This window comes from Crinia signifera, chromosome 11 (genome assembly GCF_055691185.1).
Source record: "Crinia signifera chromosome 11, ASM5569118v1, whole genome shotgun sequence".
NCBI classification, from domain to species: Eukaryota; Metazoa; Chordata; class Amphibia; order Anura; family Myobatrachidae; genus Crinia; species Crinia signifera.
The window spans coordinates 121,065,308-121,086,771 of record NC_139227.1 but is presented as its reverse complement, the minus strand read 5'-3'; the positions used below and the strand labels follow the sequence as shown (position 1 = coordinate 121,086,771).

Genomic DNA, 21,464 nt, shown 5'->3' with positions numbered 1-21,464 from the left:
ACATTCATTTTGCCAGCATGGTCAAATTGGTGACATTTAAAATGTCGACATGTCAAAAAGGCAACTTTTTGGGGGGAGGGGTATATGTGTTGACATAGGTCGACATGGACACCATATAAGTGTACCGCGTGAGCTTGCCATGCTTCGGGCACGGTGCCGTACTGCGCTGGGCACACTATTATAATCTAATTATGATCGTGAAGTAAGAATGAGTTGTGCTCAAAGAAAAAAAAATCATGAAAAATTCATGTCGAGTTTTACGCCATGTCGACATGATGAATGTCGTCACTTTGAACGCGTCGGTATGTAGAGTCTGCCAATCGGTATTTTGGCTGTTGGTAAATGGACAGTAAATTCGAGTCAGAAATGGCACATACATAATTATCACATATGCTGTGACGGATTCAGTATTGAATCCCGGCGGTCGGGATCCCGGCATTCAGAATCCCGACGCCGGAATCCCGACAGCCGAAATGCCGACAAGGGGGGGACGTGGATCGCCCCCCCTTGCGGGCTCGCTGCGCTCGCCACGCAGCGGGCCCGGTGCCTCGCTACGCTCGGAACACTAATTTATTCTCCCTCCAGGGGTGTCGTGGACACCCCAGGAGGGAGAAAGTGTCGGCATTTCGGCGGTCGGGATTCCGGCGTCGGGATTCTGAATGCCGGGATCCCGACCGCCGGGATTTTAACTGCATCCTGCTGTGACATATGCGATAATTATGGCAAAGGACAGCTCTTGCGTTAAGAACTGTCCTTTGCAGTAAGTCAGCGGCTCCCCCCTCCCTCCCTTACCCGGCACTGTGCTGCGCCGGGCTCTCCTCCTCCCTGCACCCGGAAGAGGATCATAGTGCAGGGAGGAGGAGGAGTTCACAGGTCCAGGCAGCACAGCACTGCCGGGGTCGGTGCGGCGGTGGGTCCCAAAATGCGGTAAAAAACAGATAACGGGGTTTTTACCGCATTTTTAGTTTAGAGAATCTCCCCCTTTACCATCTGCAGGGACACAGTACACTAACTTAATCTGGGGCCCATGTGAAATGTACACATTGACAAAAAAAAAACATGAAAAAGCCATGTCCAACTTTCCATGTGTCGACTATTGTCACATCAAACTTTTGTATCAACCTTTTGTCCAGGTCGAACTTGGCCATTTTGATTGTTCACTGTCAACCCTTTACCCCATACCGTAACTCAGTAAACCCGCTGGAGCCTGGATTTGTAAGTATGGTGGTGGAAAATTAACTTAATGTGTGTATCATAAACTTTTACTTTTCAGTGAGCCTGGTGCTGGTTCCAAAAATACGGGGGACCCCCAGTGTGTGTTGTCACCCCCACCCCCCCATATTTGTCCAAAAGCCTGGGGCTGGTTTCAGAAATATGGGGGACCCCTACGCATTTTGTCCCCAATATTTTTGGAACCAGATCAGGCTCGATGAGCCCGGGGCTTGTCATGCTCAGGAAGGGGGACTCCACGCCAATTTTCTTTAAATTTTTTTTAGCTTTTACACATTTTTAGAAACAAAGGCAAATGTCAAATTCGCCTGTCAGAACCTGGTCTATTTTTTTTTTTTTTGCGATTTTTGGTAACTTTTACATTTGTGAGTTTTATACTTTATAATGGGAAATCATCTGTGTGAGAAAAAAAATCGGCAGGTCAAAATGTGTGATAAAGTGCAATTTTTTAGCGCAATTCGCATCCTATTACGGTAAATGTGCAATTTTCGGAAAACGTGCGCATTCGGCAGTTTTTTGAAAAAAAAAATAATAATAAAATCCTGTAAAAGTCGAAAATTCTCCCGCATAATCTTTTATTTTTTTCTTTACACACATTTTTTTTATTTTTATTTATATAACAATTGTGAGCAAAGTTGGTATTTTTAGGGAATATTTTAAGCATCTCTCACAGATGTTAACACCTGATCAACCGCTTTTAGAAATATATATTTTTTCCTGCAAATAAATGGGATAACGCTGAACGCTCCCTCTCATCTGTGACCCTGCGCTGCATCTCCAGCTTGTTGCGGACTGGCGTTCTGGACTTGGAGGCGGAGCCTTAATGAGAACCATTATAATGATGGAGTTATGATGTCTGTGGTCAGAGTATCACCCAACGTGTGCAGCAGGAAGACGCAGCGTGATAATTAGGGAATTACAGCTGTTAAGTCACACAAAACGTGTTGCAGTTGTTGGTCAGGGCTCCAGGGTCAGGAAGTACAGGAAGCAAAAGTGTAATTTAGAGGCTGTCGGCCGTGTACAGTACACACTGAGCCCCCTGCGAGACATCCCTACACCTGTTCTCAGGAAAAACACCATTAACAGCAGCTCCGATCTCTGACAGAAGCTGCCCTGCTCACAAGGACCATTCAGCGTCTTACAGTCTACAGAAAAGTCAAATATAGGCTCCTCTAGGGTCCAGTCTGCGGCATCCGTGAAAACTGGGGTCAGTAAGGAGCGAGCGAAAAATGAAGATACATTAGTACAGAGCGGAAATAAAAAGTGCACCATACAGTACAGCAATAACGGAAGATTAATGATGGCCTTAGACAACTTATTTGGATTTACTGTGCATGGCAGTTATTCAGGTTTCACCAAATAGATTGCTTCAGCCTCCTGTTTTCTTTCATAAAAGCCTTTATACAGTATAGCCTGATAGGCCACAAGTGGAAGGGATTAGTAATAATGGCTGTACCTTGTAAACGCCACAGCGATCGTAGATAATTGGATACCTCCCAAAAAGTGACCAGGGCCGCCGACAGGGGGGGGGGGTCTGGGGGTACTTGAGTCCCGGGCCCGGCCACTCTGGCAGAGGGTAGAGCCCGGGCAGCTCAGTCACTCACCCCCACCCCTTCACTGTTACTTAATGTCTGCCGCTCAGAGTACAGGAGGCCTTTTTATTAAATAAAGGTCGTCACTACTCCTGAACACAAAAAATTGCCAGCTTCTGTGCAGGGCCTACCTCGATTATGGAAATACACGTGCCGCCCCTGGCTGCTGCTGAAACAAGTTGTTCATTGCTTGGTAAACCATTTTTTTTTGGAATGAAGTAATTTTTATTGGCATAAATTGTAAACAGTGCACATCTGTACATTTGACATATAAAGTATTGTACACAGGTGACAGTCAAATAGAAAACAAATGTCTAATAACAATAAACTAGTACAAACCATTCAATGGTGTCTGTGTCTAAGTTTTTCCCAGTTTGCCTAAGCCACCTACTCAGGTGGGGCTAGGAGCAGTACAGATTATGCATTTGGATTGTTTAGGTGTTGCATTTTACCCTTATAAACTTAGCGCGGTACTCGTGAGATAGAGTACCATCACCCCGCCCCCCTAACATATGCAGAAAGAAAGAAAAAAAAAACAAGAGAAAACAAAAATATAAGTACAATAGAATGCAATATATAACGAGTATAGCACTTTTAATAGGTTATTGTTACCAATATGTAGGTGTAATAAGAAGTGGATCTGTTTGGACCATACTGGGTGAAGGATGAGTGTTCAGTGGAAAAGCGCAGAGTGGGTATCAATGCATAGGCAAATCCTGCTGGGGATCGGCAGACTGGGCAAATCTAGAGGAGGTCCATCTACTCCACTTAGCTATATAGGGGGCAAGTGAGCCTCTTGACCTGTAGGTGAATCTCTCGTGGCCCGTGACCTCATTGACCAGGGTCCTCCAGTTGTATATGTTCGGGTAAGAGATATCAAACCATTTCCTGGCAATCAGGACTTTCGCCATGGTGATCAGGCAGAGTACATACTTATATATTGGGGGCGAGTGAGACTCCCCAAGGCCAAGAGCAAACATACAATACTTAGGGTCCATGGGGGGGGAGAGATGGTTCAGTCGTGATTATGTCAGCCCAAACCACTTCCCAGAAGGCCAGCACCGGTGGGAAGGACCAGAGCATGTGCCAGAAGTCCGCGCCGGGCGAGGCACATCTGGGGCAGGGGTCGTCAGATCTAAGACCCACCCGGAGCATGGATACTGGAGAGCGGTAGGCTCTGTGTAGCACATAAAATGAAATTTGTTGGTATTTCAAGCAGGGGGTGGCATACCTGACCGATTCAAGGATCTCAGCCCACTGCTCCCCATCCATCGGCCCAATGTTGAGCTCCCATTTGGGCTTAAGGGGGTCAAGGCTATTAGTGTTCATCCGACTAACAATACATTTATATATGGTGGAAACTTGTTTGGTAGTGGCCAGATTTTGAAGTAGGGTTTTGATTGGGGAGTCAGAGATGGAATAGAGATGGAAGGGGGGATTCTTGAAACTGAGTTTGGGCTGCATGTCTAAGCTGCAAGTATCGGTAAAAGGATCTGTTAGATATTTAAAATTCCCCCGATAATTGCTGGAACGTTTTTATCGTTCCCCCAAGAAACAGCTGGGAGACGGATAAAAGGCCCACCCTTACCCAAAAACCATCGGAAGAGAGCTGCTTAAACTCAGGGTATGCTTGTTATACCATAGGGGGGTCTCTCCATCAATCCCAACCCAACCGTAAATCTTATGAGCCTGCCGCCACACAAGTAGTGCCTGTCTAAAGAGAGGGGAGAGGGTAGGCGTGGAGGGAGAGGAAAGAAGAAAGAGAAGAGGGGGAAGGCGGGACCCCACACACTCGGTGTAGGAGCTCTCAAAGGTAGGGCCTGATCTACCCAGCATCCTGTCTGACAGGTGCATCAGTTGGGCTGCTAGATAGTAAACCTGGAAGTCCAGGAGTCCCAGACCGCCATCCACTCTAGGCTTAGTAAGTGTCTTAAGTGCAATTCTAGGTGGTCTATTCGGTAAGTCATTTAACATCATCATCGACCTATAATATGTGCTAGGATATAAAATTGTACATTTCAGAAATGCATTTGTAAAAAGACCCAAAAACCAACTTGGTATCCATATGGCAGACAGACAAGGTTTGATATGCACAAGGTCAACATGCACAAAGTCAACATAGGGATGGCCATCATTACCATCGATGGTTGGCATCAATGGTAATAGTGCAACTGACCATTGATAGTGGCATACTATGTAATGGACAACCATATAGGGTTTTTTTTCCTGCTCTCTGTGTGTATGGAAATCCTGTTCATCAGATCTTATTATAATTCTCTAATATACACATTAATTAACCCATGTCTAATGTCAACAAGACCAATATGTGTAAAGCCTTTCTTACCAAGCGTAGGCATCATGTGAATATAAATGTCCTATGATCATACAGCATCTTTTTGGGTATGATTGACGTGTGGATCATAGGGTCATCTACGTGGAAAGTCAATAAGATTAACCATCACTGGTCTACAGACATAAGGTTGACATGAAAAAAGGTCAAAATCTAACAGGCCAATAAAGGGGAAAAGGTCAACACAAGCAATAGTTCAACATGAAAAAGGTCAACACTTGAAAAGAGCGACATAACATTTTCTGGTGTCAATGGCGACATCGACAATTAGTGTAGTGCCTACACTCCCGTGGTGCCCCACTCCGTTGAGCTCAGCACACTTCAACGTTCCCATTGTAGTCCGCGTGAATCGTAACGCATGGAAAAGTCCAAAGGAAGAAAACAAAATCATTGCCATATCGATCTTTTGTCAATGTTAACCTCTTACCCTTTGACCATTCATGGTCTTCCGATTGACCGCTGTCCTAGATACTGTTGACCTATCATACGGTTACCTTACTGACCATGGATATAAACGACGTCGGGTAAATTTCCTTTTAAACCATTGTGTGAAAGATAATCTGCACTCGTTTCCTCGCTGCTAATTACTGCTCAGAACTGTTAACGTAAAAGGATATACTGTATACAAATTCTCCTGGTCATTGTAAGATGGAATAGTCCCGGGCAACTAGTTCTGGATTTCATACACTTTTCGTGAAACATAGTAGCTCCCTTGTAATCCTATAGAACGTCCATTTCCAGCGAATGGTGTCCAATTAAGAACTTAATCTCCCAATAAATATTACATTCTCCATTACAAGCAGAGGCTCAATCATCCACAAAACACATGTTTGGTTCTTACCCAGCACTTGGTAATATCGCAGGGTCTTCCCGGGACAGAGAGAGCAACATTTGGAGGTCTTCTCATATAACCCAATGTATATCAAGATTATGTTACAATATCAAATTGGAGAATCCAGAAACCCAGCCAGGAAAGTCCAGATTTCCACAGAGACGCAACGCAGGGCAACGAAACAAAAGGAAACATCAAAGGGAAGTCTGTCCGGGCTGCACTTGGTTAATAATGGCTGTGGAAATAATGACCGGGTTACGGTTCCGCTGCTTGAGGGCCCCACGCTGAGTTTTTTTACCAGGGTGTAGGAAATACAGATTTTTTGCTTAGTGTTTTATACTATTATACAGCCCCATAGATCATAAAATGATTGATTTTATCGCTTTTATAGCAGCGCCGTGTTTATTTTGTTCATGGAAGTATTACGGTCTGACTGATATGGAAACCAAAAGAGGAAATATGACAACTTATTTCTGCCCCTTAAATAGGAATAAAGGCGTAAACAGAGCAGAATGTGTTCTCCTATTAGAGTGTATATATGTGTGTGTGTGTGTGTGTGTGTGTGTGTGTGTGTGTGTTTGTATCTCAGCAGTCAGGAACCCAACAGTCAATCACAATAAATCTCAGTAATTTTACCATACCTCTAACCATCCCCCTTCCCCTGTAGGGTCACCAGCCTAAACCTAACAATTTCCAGTGCTGGAGTAAAGGGGTGGAGGTCACAGGGTTTACGGTCAGCAAAGGCTGTTGACGCTCTGTTGGAGTAACCATTAGTCACCACTCAACAGTGACTAAAAAGCCTGGTCGGGGGCATGGTGTGCAAAAATTTGGCGAGGAGGGGTCTTCATGACTCTGTCCCCCCCCCCCCACTATACAGTGCCCTAAAATTTAGCGCAAATCACATCATCAGGTGCCTCTTGGCCCGCCCACTTGTGGGAGCCTCCAAGCCATTTTGGAAGGGTATCCAAAATATAATAATAAAGTTACACCTGGCACAAGGCACAGCGCAGATCGTTACACCTAGCCCAAGGCACAGCACAGAGCGTTACACCTGGCCCAAGGCACAACGCAGAGCGCAACACCTGGCACAGCGCAGCACGTTACACCTGGCACAAGGCACAGCGCAGAGCAGGTTACACCTGGCACAAGGCACAGCGCAGAGCGTAACACCTGGCACAAGGCACAGCACAGAGCAGGTTACACCTGGCACAAGGCACAGCGCAGAGCAGGTTACACCTGGCACAAGGCACAGCGCAGCATGTTATACCTGGCACAAGGCACAGCGCAGCACGTTACACCTGGCACAAGGCACAGCGCAGCACGTTACACCTGGCACAAGGCACAGCGCAGAGCGTTACACCTGGCACAAGGCACAGCGCAGCACGTTACACCTGGCACAAGGCATAACGCAGCACGTTACACCTGGCACAAGGCACAGCGCAGCACGTTACACCTGGCACAAGGCACAGCGCAGCACGTTACACCTGGCACAAGGCACAGCGCAGCACGTTACACCTGGCACAAGGCACAGCAGGTTATACCTGGCATGCCCGCCATCTCACATAACACAGCTCAGCATAATATGCCAAGTCTCAGATGGGTCTCTCCTCTTTGACTAATAGTTATATAATGTGGCACTACAACAATGGTGACAGAATAGCACCAGTATATGGAGTTGCAGATTTCATTCTTTGTGTACATTGAGTCTTCCCTGGTCTGATGGAGAACCGCAGCATTATATAGTATTATGAGATCTTACTGAACCCTGAGACCCATCTGTTACAAACTGCGCCCCTCTCCATGTTGCCTGCAGGCCTCACCTCACACAGCTCTGAGGTTTAAGTCTCTGCTCATCTCCTGCATCTTGGGCTGGAACCGCGGCTTTAATCTGCCGGAACATTGTTTTATTGTTGGAAGAAGAATTGAGCAAGAAAGTGGCAGAACATATGGGATTGGACACAGAAGAAACAGAGGCAAAAGGAGAGATTAAGCAGAAAGTTCAAACAAGAAGTCTTGGCTCGGTGTCAAAGGAAAGCTTATGGTCATGTCCACAAGCAAATCCCCTACCCAAATCAAGTCTATCACATTCAATGGAATCTTAGAACTTAAGTGGAGCCGGCAAACTCTGATTTTATCGAAGGTCAATGTAATACATGGATATTATGTAGCGGGATTCAGTGATGCAACGTATTGTACTCAGTCCAAAATCTGAGCATCTTGGACATAATTAACTATTGTTATTTTCTTATATGGGATGGAACCTTATAAACGGGGACTGAAGTGATCTCTAGAGAGATTTGTTGGAGATATCTTTATATAATGTTGTCAGGGTTGGACTTGCCCACAGGGGTACATGTTACCTACCAGTTATAGTATCTGGTGTTCTACAGGGGGTGGTGTAATGGATTATATTACACTTGTGCTGAATATACCGGGTGGCGCTACATCAGAGGTGAGACTAGAAGGAAGAGTAGCACAGGGGTTGGCAACACAGATTTTAGTATTGCTTCCAAGGATAATATTAAACGCATCTAGGGTGATCCCTAACTTCAAAAGGATCAAAATAAATCAGAAACATTTTCCACAGCTAAATAAAACTCATAATATTATTGAAAACTCCGCCTATACCTTGGATTAGATTCCCATTTAAATTCTGGAGTTTTTTATGGCGAGTGCCCATTATTTCATCATATGAATAAATATTGGACCTAATGAGATTACTGGTCGAGGGCCAACCTCAGAAAATGCTGCAGGGGAGTACTAGGAGAAGGTCTGCCTCAAAGAAACCTGTATGGGAGTACAGGGTCAGGGCCAACCTCAAAGAAACCTGCATGAGAAATACAGGGTCAAGTCCAGCCTTCTAAAAAAAAAAAAAAAATTAACACAAGGAATTACTGGGTGGGACATTCGCAGAGAGTCTTGCAGATTGGTTAATTCTTTACTCTCCGTACATTTTTCATGTGGGAAAATGCAGATTCTCTCAAGTAAGGTCAAGTTAAAACATGTTTTCATGACATCTACTCAAGCTTTGATTCTTTTCTCTGGATGGGTCTTGAGAAAAGGTGTGTGGTAAGTTGACTTGGTAACCTAGTTTCTTAGAGGCTGCACAGGTCTAGAGCGGAGAGTATGGAATGGAAGTCTGTGAGGTGGTATCAATTGTTGCCAAAATGTAAAATAGGGGAGAAAGAATGGGGTTCAGCCTTACTGGCTAGGGTATCCATAACTGATGAGAATGCAATCTATTTTTGGATGAGGCGTGGTAGGACATGGAGCTAAAGCTTTGTAATAGTGGACAGAAAGAGAGAGGCCACAATAACTCTCTGTTCACCCCAGATCACCCCCCAGGTAGTCACAAGTTGTGAAGCTTCAAGATGGCCTCAGGTAAGGTCTATTTCTGCTGAAAAGCATGACCACCAACAATGGCTGCCAAGCCTTAGCTCCCCTCCTTCTGGTCTCACTTTCTCCCCTTCAACTGCACTCCACCCCCCCCCCCCCCTCCAGCTTACAGATGATGGCTTCATTGTTTTTTTATTTTTCTTGGATGACCCCAACAACGATATCTGATTACACTGTGCCTTTGGCGTTTCATTCTGTCCGCTATATATTCTACTGCAGGTGGCATACCTTGTTATGGTCTCTGGTACTTATGTGTATCTGAACACAGTTTGGGTTGCCATCGGTGATGGCCCCAGAGGAGGGGCTACAGCACAGTCCAAAAATTCAAATAAAAAAAAAAGAAGGGCCACAACCGCTGCCAGTGAGTCCCCGCCAGTATGGTTTGTTAGTGCTTGGAATGGCAGTTGGTGTAGCTCCCCTATTTGAATTATGGGCTGTGCGGCAGCCTACAGCTCCGCCTCTAGAGCTTCCACTGGTTACCATCATTAATGGATTCAAAACAGTAAAATAAAAAATACAAATAAAAGCTACTTTTCTTGAACACACTGTATTCAAGGATTCAGTATGAAATCCCGGTGGTCGGGATCCCGGCGTTCAAAATCGCGACAAGGGGGGGACGTGGATCGCCCCCCCTTGCGGGCTCGCTGCGCTCGCCACGCAGCGGGCCCGGTGCCTCGCTACGCTCGGCACGCTAATTTATTCTCCCTCCAGGGGTGTCGTGGACACCCACGGAGGGAGAAAGTGTTGGGATTTCGGTGGTCGGGATTCCAGCGTCGGGATTCTAAACGCCGGGATCCCGACCGCCGGGATTTAAACTGCATCCCGTATTCAATAGCGGAATGTGATAAAATATATATATATAAAAAAAAAAAAATAACGAATATCTACTAATCCAATCCAATGTAGCTAACAGAGAGAGGAGCTGAATAAGACCATTTTTGAGGCCTCTGATCACAAGCAACCCACCCTTGATACCTAAATTTACTTTAGAAGACACACAACCCAGTGACCACCAGAGGGGGAGTGCAGCTCAACAAGTGATTTGTGAATAGCTGGTATACTCTCTATGTGGGTCAGTTGCCTGCTCTCTGGGAATGGCCAAGAGGCTCCCAAAAATTGTGTCTCTCAGAGCCAGTCTGCATTGACCAGCACCTTCTTGCTAATGACCCCCCCCCCCCCACCCGAATCCACCTACTTACAGTACAAAGGAAAAAGTGGGATGGACGATGATGTAATTTTTTCCAACCACGACTTACAATGTTGGTTACAAGAGAGCCACCTTTGCTGAAATTAGACCAACTGTCATTCCAACCTGACGGCCCCCTTTCAGAAAGATTGTAATAGTACACCAACATTTGAACCCATAACAAGTCCCACCAAACGTATTGTACATGCTCCATATCTCCACTCATACCATTCCGACATTCTGTACCACACGTCCCATACAGCTATACCAATCCTGAAATGCATCATATGTACATCAGGTCTGGTGTGACATTGTGTTTACACCAAAGTAACAACATTAATATCTCTATGTAGAAATAGCGGTGTTTCATCTGGAGCCTGCACTGATACGAAATGTCAATGGATCATTAAAAATTCACTTAGTTTGTAAATCACAAGCACAAAAGTATCACTCATCTGTACATTCAGCCTTGAAACTCTCCTCGTATAACACAGTAAGTGGCAGAGGAATAAACTTGACAATGAGTAAGAAAAAGACCTGACAAGAATCCATTAAATAAAGGGCATTGTGCAATTTTTATTCCCCTTAGGAATTGCTGGAGAATTCTCCCCAATTACTGCAAAACACAAACTCCATTTTTTCCTCCTTCCGAGCATGTCAAAACAGCCCTAATTCGCTCGTTTCTTTCTTGGCTCTATGATTTCTTGACAGCAGTGAATTCCTGGCAGCAGAGACGGAGGAGGCCTTGGGAAGCCTGGGAGAAATGTTTGCCTATTTGGACGTGCAGGTGCTCGGGGCTTCGGACACTCTGAGACCCAGGGTTGATGCAATGGTCAAACTGCACGCTTGTGTTCCAGCACGTTCACATCTATCAGCGCCTTGGCCTTATTGTCCTACGCGTTCTCTTTGTTCACATGGAATGGACACGCTCAATTTCCCAGTGCAGTGCCAGCAACATACTGGCATTAGGCCCACTTAGAACACAGCGGAGGCAGAATGGCGCCTACCGTACTTAAAACAATATTTAATGTTTTACATCATCGTGGGTTGGGGGATTATTTTACAAATCCATGAAGTAACAGGGGGATCAGCATGTGGTTTAATAATTCTACACCAGGAAACAATGAATGAGGAGAGATTAGTTAGCGCAAGAAAGCTATAGCTCACGAATATTGCGCCTTCACCTACGGTACATCAGGATGATATGCACGGGGGAACGGTTCCACTAATTAACTGAAATCATGATACCTTTTAGCCTAAACCAGTACATACATTAGTAAATGTAATGATCTTTTAGGATAAGCTGAAACGGAAGAACAGGAAGAGAGGCCGTCTGTATAGTCCCAATCCCCATTAGGATGCATGGGATAGAGAATAAGCCCCAGAGTATTGGGCAGTATCCCAGCAAGAGACATAGGGGAACGGTCGGTCAATGACTCATCAGTATCAGTCTGAGAGGTCACTGTATGGCGGGAGAATGGAACGCATGTTTTAGACCAGGAGTAGGCAACGTGTGGCTCTCCAGCTGTTGAGAAAGTCCCAGCATGCCTTGCCACAGTTTTGCTATTAGGGAGCGCTAAAACGGTGGCACTGAGGGGAGCATAGGCACAAAGCCATCTACTGTAAGAGCCCTGAATTGTTGTGACTATTTGGGTTAGGTTTAGTTGTGCATGTGTTCTTTGTCTGCCTATTAGGGATGTTGTGGGTGGAGCTTATGGAGTAGTATCTAAGGGCAGGCCATGGCGGCCATCTTTCCCTTGCTATTTCGGAAGCCCAACCCGCCCTTCCTGACTTTTTTCAATTTTGACTGTATTTTTGGTCTACTAGTTTAATTTTGTAGTCGGCTTTTTACAACCAGATAGGGCGGGGGGGGGGGGGGGGGGGGGTCGTTACCAACCAGTGATCATTGTGGGGAACCACCTTTTGGTAAGTGTGTCCTTCACCTACGGGTGGACAATGCGCGTTCTCGTGTGGGTTCCTACATGCTTTGCCTGAGTAAAGGGTTGTGAGTCCTGAACAATGCAGGTTATACATTTAGGAGGCGGTGTAAGCCCCCTCTGTGTTATTTGGTATAATCTAGTTGACTAGCGCTGGCGAGTTGCTAGCGCCTTTCTTTGCCATCCTCCACTACATACTTAAAATCAGGTCATCAAACTGTTGATCTTTTAAATCTAGCAGTTGGGGTCAGGGTCATTATTTCTTAGTGATAAGGTAGCAGATAGAAGATGTAGAGGTGTTAATAATAAATAAAGTTATGGGTTCGAATCAGTAACCCGTGGATTCCAGTAGCAATGCTGGTAATGCCAGATCCCATCTCCAAGCACTGGTTCGGATAGTGCGGTCACCAATCAGGTAAGGCCGCCAGTCTGAAAGGGGTCTCAGCTGGGTTGTACCTGGGATATACCAGTGTTCAACAACCTGGATGCGTCCCAGCATAGCTGTGTGAAAGGGGTAGAACTGAATCACTATTACTGTTGCAGGTTTTCATTTATCCATATCACAGTAAGAATTATTAATGGCTGTTAAATTGATTAAATGACCATATAATAACTCATTATCAGGGTTACTATAAATGAAATAAGCCAAAAACCTATATTTATTACACTGCATTCTATGCAAACGCACAAACTCCTGCCCATAATATGGTCTCATTCAGTGAACAATGAGCGTTTGCCTTTGTACTAGGTCACAAATCAAAGTGATTTTACTCTATTACCATTATTATCGAATAATCCTGCATCCTGGTTATTATACACACAATATTATATGGGTATTTAAATTATTAAAGGGAAAAAAGGTACCGTAACAGCGCTTTAACACCAATGTCTGTAAAGAACGTATTTCCAATAAATAGTTCTCCAAGATGGCTTGTCATAAACCCCAGTCCCTAGGGGTACATTTTCTAAATGGGCGTTCTATTGAGGTGGGGATGTTGCCCATAGCAACCAATCAGATTCTGGGGGTTATTCTGGTTCACTCCCAAAGCTAATTTATTTCTTAAATGGACAAAACCATGTGCACTGCATGTGGACAGAAGAAATACATAATCCCACGGAACTTTTTGGGAGTTTTAATTGTACACAAACCACACATATGACAAAATAATAATAAAAAAGTTCTTACATTGAGCAGAATAAAACAGAGAAAGTGCAGGCGCCTCACACAACGCGTTTCATCACTTCTGGCTACTGATATGGGGATGAAATTCATCCCGATCCCCCATATCAGTAGGCATATACATACACGGAGAGGGAGATCTGTACAGGGGTCCAGGGATAGTAGTCCTTAGGTTTGCAATGAATACATAGGTGGGATGGGCCCAAAGGAATGGAAAATCCAGGTTCTACCTAACTAAAAATAAGGCAGAATAAAATAACATTGAATTAAAACTATTTTTTTTTTTAAATGCCTTTCATTTGTTTTTGCCTCAGAGACGTGATACTTGATTTATTGGCATCAAAAACCAAAGGCACAGGTCAGTTAATCCCAATTCCAGTAATGTCTACTGTGGTATAGACACGCCATCCGCAGCGGTAGCTTTCACAGGTAGAGAGCCAGGTACAAATAAATAACATTATCGGTTATAGAAATCAGGCCTTGCTGTGTGTTGAGCACAGAGGCATTGCGAGGGCGGAGCTGGCAGAGCACGAGCTCCAGGCGCCAGAGGATAACAGGGCGCCGGAGCTGTGCCTGCACCCCAAGCTTGCCCGCAGGCTCTCCCGTCCGCTCGCTCCCTCCCCAGAATTCCACTGGCTGAGTACCAAAGTAATGGCACCTACACACGGACCATTTTCAGGGCATTTTCTAAGCAATCTCACTGTATGTAGGGGCCATAGCGATGCTCATCCCCGCACATCGATATTGCCCAGGGATTAATATAGAGAATACTGGCCACTGAGAACACCGGACCTGACAGATCGCTCAGCACACAGCGCTCAATAGTGTCACCTTGTGCGTAGGCCCCTTAAAAGAGTTATGGGAATATATTCTAATAATACCCACAGTATTTACAATGTGTGTATCACTGTATGGATGATCAGAGACAAAGAGAAAACCAAAGTTCTGTTTTGGGGGTGACTGATACACCTCTACTCATGACCCCGCCCATCACCGCTCCCAACAACACTCTGGAAAGCAAAGCTGCCACACAGGGAATAGATCTTACTGTGCGTTACCCAGATAAATATGTAATACAAACACCCTGTACCATCAGGAGGGGTCTGTAAGTGCAGCAGGTAAATGAATTACCCAGACACCTCCTGAGATGTTACACAGCTACAGTATCTCCTGCTCACATTACTGCAGTGTTATCAGTGAAGAACAGGATTTTAAATCATTAAGGTGAAATGTGCTTGATGGGGACATGAGAATCTGGAGTTCCCAGTACTGGCCTCGCACATGTATATGCAGTCAGACAGTTCAGGAGCGGGTGGGTGGCTGCTACGTAAATCAGCAAATACGATGGGATTCAATGCAGCAGCAGGATGGGCGCTGACATGTGTGACGTCATAAACTACAAAAAAGGTGTGCCTAGGTACCAATAGGGGACGGCTATGGGATGTTAAGTCAATCAGCTACTATAGATAGGGATAGTTAATCCCACACAAATAAAAATTCCAAAAAGATAGTAGCGATGAATTACCAGGAGAGTAATAAAGTAATTCAATAAAAATCAATATTTAATAAGTACAGTATGTATGCACACATCTCCAAGCCTAAAATAACATTAAAAATAGTTTTTTTTTTAACCCATTATCCAAATGGTACCTCTTATTAAAATCATAAGCAAAACAATTGTCATCTTGGGACTGATTCAGGCCTGACCATTGCCCTGCAAATTAGCAGCCCGATCAGTTATCGAACAACCACGCATAGTACGCAGCCCCTCCCCCCCCCCCCTTGAGAAGGAACCAGCAATGGCCTTAGCCGAATAATGTGGACTAATGCGCACAGCATTTCTTCAGTGCAGGGAGGAGTGGGGGGCGGGATGCAGTCATTTGGTCTACAGCATGATGGTCGACGGTCATTAGGTCAACACCATTAGGTCGACATGGCAAAAGGTAGACATGGTTCTAGGTCGAAAGGTCATTAGTTTGACAGGTCGTTGGTTCGACAGTGTCTAGGTCGACATGGGGTTTTTCACTGTTTTTTTTAACCGACAGGCGGTATTTCATGCCCTACCATCCACTAGGACGTGGTGGGAGAATAAAATAGTGTGCCGAGCGTAGCGAGGCACCGTGCCAGACGCATCACGAGCGCAGCGAGCGTTGCGAGGGGATGCGGTGCACTTAAAACTATGTCCATGTCGACTGTGTTGACATGCAGGTAAAAAAAAGTGCAAAAACCCCACGTCGACCTTTTGACTGTAGACCTAGACACTGTCGAACTAATGACCTTTCGACCTAGACCCGTGTCGACCTAATGACCATCATGCTGTAGACCAAATGATCACAACCCTGAATGGGGCCGGGGGCTGCCAGCTGCTAGGGGAGCGCTGAGCACACCAACGAAAATGCCTGGGGGGGTCATAGTCTTAGACCACGCCCATCCACACGAGGCTACACCCACCTCTTTTTCAACGCAGCATGTCCTTCTTTCAAAATGACAAAGTGATGAGTTAGGACATTGTAGCACACCGTGTACCGCACACAGATATATACAGTAGGAGTGTCATATCACACTACTCAGCAGAGTCTTCTGATGTGTCCTGGTCGCTTCGCATTGCGACAAAGATACATTTCCATTTTTTTTTTTAAAGTGCCAAAGTAAATGGCCTGGGGCTATACTATTCTCATGCGACTTGGGGTGTCTATGTGTTTGACGCGCTTGCAGAAAAAGTGTATAAGGACATATCTGTAATTCTGTACTTCTCCAACAGACCAACTGCCAGTGATGGGTTTTACCTGCGGACTGTCTGGTCTCCTCCCAACCGCTAAGTGTTCTTGTAGACCTTGTACTGAGAGATCGGCTACTCTGTCCTACTGCTGGTGTCAGGAGGATATCGTTCATTAATGTCTGATAAATGTCAGCTCATATCAGCTTAACAGCTACAAGGTGCATAAAAAGGCAAAGTAGCCACTTTATTGCACTGACCTCTGACTCTGGTTATACTGCTTTTAGGACCAGCTGTACATTGGATTTAGGACACCATGGAGCTCCAGGATCATACTAGAGCCTTGGCCGGGATGATTAGTACAACAGTAACTGCAATAAAGCAGGTGCAGGCCTGGGGCCCTGACCAGCAGTTGTCACCACATCACATTTGTTATTGTAACGTCTACAGCTCTGGTTAAAACAGAGAATTCCGGATTCATGTCAACTAAAGTCTCAGGTTTTAAGGACAGAATTAGTTTGATAAATAGGCACATAAATTAGTCATTTATGTTGTAATCGCACTTAACACACCATCAAATCACATAAACAACCTTCCTCTGGCATGAGGTTAAACAGCAGCAAATAGTAGTACAGATAATAATGCAAAGCGATTAAGGGGATAATTCCTACAGTAATGGTTAAAGATAAACACGGGGGGGGGGGGGGGGGTGTGGGGTCAGTGGTTTTACCTGCGGCTACCACTAGGGGGTGCAAAATGGAGCAATTCACTAGGGGGTGCAAACTACACTTTGGACGCCCAAAATAGGACTGTACACGGGATTAGCGGCTTTACGCGCTAAACCCAGTCTGTTTGGGCGCGACCAGTGCAAAGAAAACTGAAAACAGTTAGTTTCGGTTATGGTATATTGGGGACAGTCACTAGGTCGACCACTAATGGTCGACGGTGATTAGGTCAAAACCAATAAAATGGGTTGACATTGACAGAATTTTAACACAAGGAAAGGTCAACATTGACAACACTGAAAAGGTCGGCATGAGTTTATTACTTTTTGGGTGCGGAACCCCCACCCCCCTACCTTCATTTGCCTATGACACACAAAAATATGGTGTTTGGATGGTTGGTAATAACAGTCTGAGGAATAATAAAAATTAAAAAAAAATGAACCCCGCAAAAAAAGAAAAGCACAAATTCAGTCAAATACCAATGTGTCATTTTCAGTGTAGGCCCCAGAAACCTCCTCGGCAGCCAGCCGGGCCCGGACACCTCCCCGGCAGCCGGCCGGGCCCGGAAACCTCCCCGGCAGCCTGCTCGGCCCACACACCTCTCGGCCCAGACACCTCCCCGGCTGCCGGCCGGGCCCAGGCACCTACCCCGGCTGCCGGCCGGGCCCGGTAACCTCCCCGGCAGCCGGCTCGGCCCATACACCTCTCGGACCAGACACGTAGTGAATCGCTTACTGGAGGAGATTTGTAACACTGCAGCATTAACAGTTACAAGATAAATTGCTTATCACACATTTTGCAGCACCCAGAATATAAAACATCCATTCATAGATACACTTTACTTGTGTCATAATGCTGTTACTCACAGTATTGGAGGGACCACAGCTTTCTGCCAACTTCTGGAGATCGTTTCTATTGCAATTGTAGACACATTCCCCTAGGAGACTGTCGCATTCTGTAGTAAACAGAGAAAAATGACAGTGATTGTTTCCGTCACGCTGAGTCCGACATCATTAGACTATAGAACAAAGATCCAAAATAGATCTTGTGGAGCCCGGCACTTCATGGATTACAATTCCACCCCCCTCATTTGTCCCCAATAGGGGTTCTATTTGTCATACACATACTTGTCTACCCTCTGGAAAAACAGGTGCCGGTTTTGGCCATCTTGAAGGGTAAGCAAGTCTCCAGAACTGGCTGTAGCCCCAATAACCGCCTTTAAAACTCCAGGGAGGTGGATGATGTATTTGAGCCATTGTAGCCCCGCCCCTGCTTTACAGTGACGATAATCTGGCATTCACTAGGACCATGTTAACGCGGACGCTTGTCTTGAACAGCAGATCCAACAACCACCACCCGAGACACTGCGTACGCAATAACCACCCAGTAACAACCCGAGACACAGCATACGCAATAACCACCCAGTAACAACCCGAGACACAGCATACGCAATAACCACCCGAGACACAGCGTACGCAATAACCACCCAGTAACAATCCGAGACACAGCATACGCAATAACCACCCAGTAATAACCCGAGACACAGCATACGCAATAACCACCCGAGACACAGCGTACGCAATAACCACCCAGTAACAACCCGAGACACAGCGTACGCAATAACCACCCAGTAACAACCCGAGACACAGCGTACGTAATAACCACCCAGTAACATCCCGAGACACAGCGTACGCAATAACCACCCAGTAACAACCCGAGACACAGCGGACGCAATAACCACCCAGTAACAACCCGAGACACAGCGTACGCAATAACCACCCAGTAACAACCCGAGACACAGCGTACGCAATAACCACCCAGTAACAACCCGAGACACAGCGTACGCAATAACCACCCAGTAACAACCCGAGACACAGCGTACGCAATAACCACCCAGTAACAACTCGAGACACAGCGTACGCAATAACCACCCAGTAACAACCCGAGACACAGCGTACGCAATAACCACCCAGTAACAACCTGAGACACAGCGTACGCAATAACCACCCAGTAACAACCCGAGACACAGCGTACGCAATAACCACCCAGTAACAACCCGAGACACAGCATACGCAATAACCACCCGAGACACAGCGTACGCAATAACCACCCAGTAACAATCCGAGACACAGCGTACGCAATAACCACCCAGTAAACACCCGAGACACAGCATACGCAATAACCACCCAGTAACAACCCGAGACACAGCATACGCAATAACCACCCGAGACACAGCGTACGCAATAACCACCCAGTAACAACCCGAGACACAGCGTACGCAATAACCACCCAGTAACAACCCGAGACACAGCGTACGTAATAACCACCCAGTAACAACCCGAGACACAGCGTACGCAATAACCACCCAGTAACAACCCGAGACACAGCGTACGCAATAACCACCCAGTAACAACCCGAGACACAGCGTACGCAATAACCACCCAGTAACAACCCGAGACACAGCGTACGCAATAACCACCCAGTAACAACTCGAGACACAGCGTACGCAATAACCACCCAGTAACAACCCGAGACACAGCGTACGCAATAACCACCCAGTAACAACCTGAGACACAGCGTACGCAATAACCACCCAGTAACAACCCGAGACACAGCGTACGCAATAACCACCCAGTAACAACCCGAGACACAGCGTACGCAATAACCACCCAGTAACAACCCGAGAGACAGCGTACGCAATAACACCCAGTAACAACCTGAGACACAGCGTACGCAATAACCACCCAGTAACAACCCGAGACACAGCATATGCAATAACAACCCAAGACACAGCATACGCAATAACCACCCAAATAACAACCCGAGACACAGCGTACGCAATAACCACCCAAGACACAGCGTACGCAATAACCACCCAATAACAACCCGAGACACAGCGTACGCAATAACCACCCAATAACAACCCGAGACACAGCATACGCAATAACCACCCGAGACACAGCGTACTCAATAACCACCAATAATAACCCAAGACACAGCGTATGCAATAACCACCTGAGACACAGCGTACGCAATAACCACCCAATAACAACCCGAGACACAGGGTACGCAATAACCACCCGAGACACAGCGTACGTAATAACCACCCGAGACACAGCGTAGGCAATAACCAACCGAGACACAGCAAACGTAATACACATATGGTAACAGTCTGTATTTAAAGTAACCTGAGATACAGCATAGGCAATAATCATATAGTAACAACCTGAGATGCTGACTATACAATAACAGTATAGAGGCGCCCATACAGTACACTAGAGCGATTCACGTGCAATTTAGGCTCTTTTCCTATGAGCCGGGCAGGCTTGGCTGGGATCGCATGCAAAAAGGACCACATGCTATACATCGCTCAATGGGCGATTGCGGGCGACTTCTCAGAGGGGCAAAGTTGCCCTAATGTATGCCTTAAGGCTATTAGATACCCAGTATCTCGGGGTTGTACTATATGACTATGACTATGACACACACGGTATCTCGGGTAATTACTGTATGACTATGACACACACGGTATCTCGGGTAGTTACTGTATGACTGACACACACGGTATCTCGGGTAGTTACTCTATGACTATGACACACACGGTATCTCGGGTAGTTACTGTATGACTGACACACACGGTATCTCGGGTAGTTACTCTATGACTATTACACACACTGTATCTCGGGTAATTACTGTATGACTGACACACGGTATCTCGGGTAGTTACTGTATGACTGACACACACGGTATCTCGGGTAGTTACTGTATGACTATGACACACACGGTATCTCGGGTAGTTACTGTATGACTGACACACACGGTATCTCGGGTAGTTACTGTATGACTGACACACGGTATCTCGGGTAGTTACTGTATGACTGACACACACGGTATCTCGGGTAGTTACTGTATGACTGACACACACGGTATCTCGGGTAATTACTGTATGACTGACACACACTGTATCTCGGGTAGTTACTGTATGACTGACACACACGGTATCTCGGGTAGTTACTGTATGACTGACACACGGTATCTCGGGTAATTACTGTATGACTATTACACACACGGTATCTCGGGTAGTTTCTGTATGACTGACACACATTGTATCTCGGGGTGTTACTGTATGACTGACACACACGGTATCTCGGGTAGTTACTGTATGACTGACACACACGGTATCTCGGGTAGTTACTGTATGACTGACACACACGGTATCTCGAGTAGTTACTGTATGACTGACACACACGGTATCTCGGGTAGTTACTGTATGACTGACACACAGGGTATCTCGGGTAGTTACTGTATGACTGACACACA

The 21,464-nt window shown here is 45.9% G+C and overlaps 1 protein-coding gene across 2 annotated transcripts in view; it reads right to left on the bottom strand.

Moving 5' to 3' along the window:
* The window catches only part of SERGEF (secretion regulating guanine nucleotide exchange factor), a 461,739-nt gene that overhangs the window by 133,723 nt on the left and 306,552 nt on the right, over positions 1-21,464 (bottom strand). For both annotated transcript variants that reach the window (XR_014465527.1, XR_014465525.1), the window contains one exon: positions 18,011-18,099. The gene's annotated coding sequence lies outside the window, so the exon portion shown is untranslated. The remainder of the gene's footprint in view (positions 1-18,010; positions 18,100-21,464) is intronic.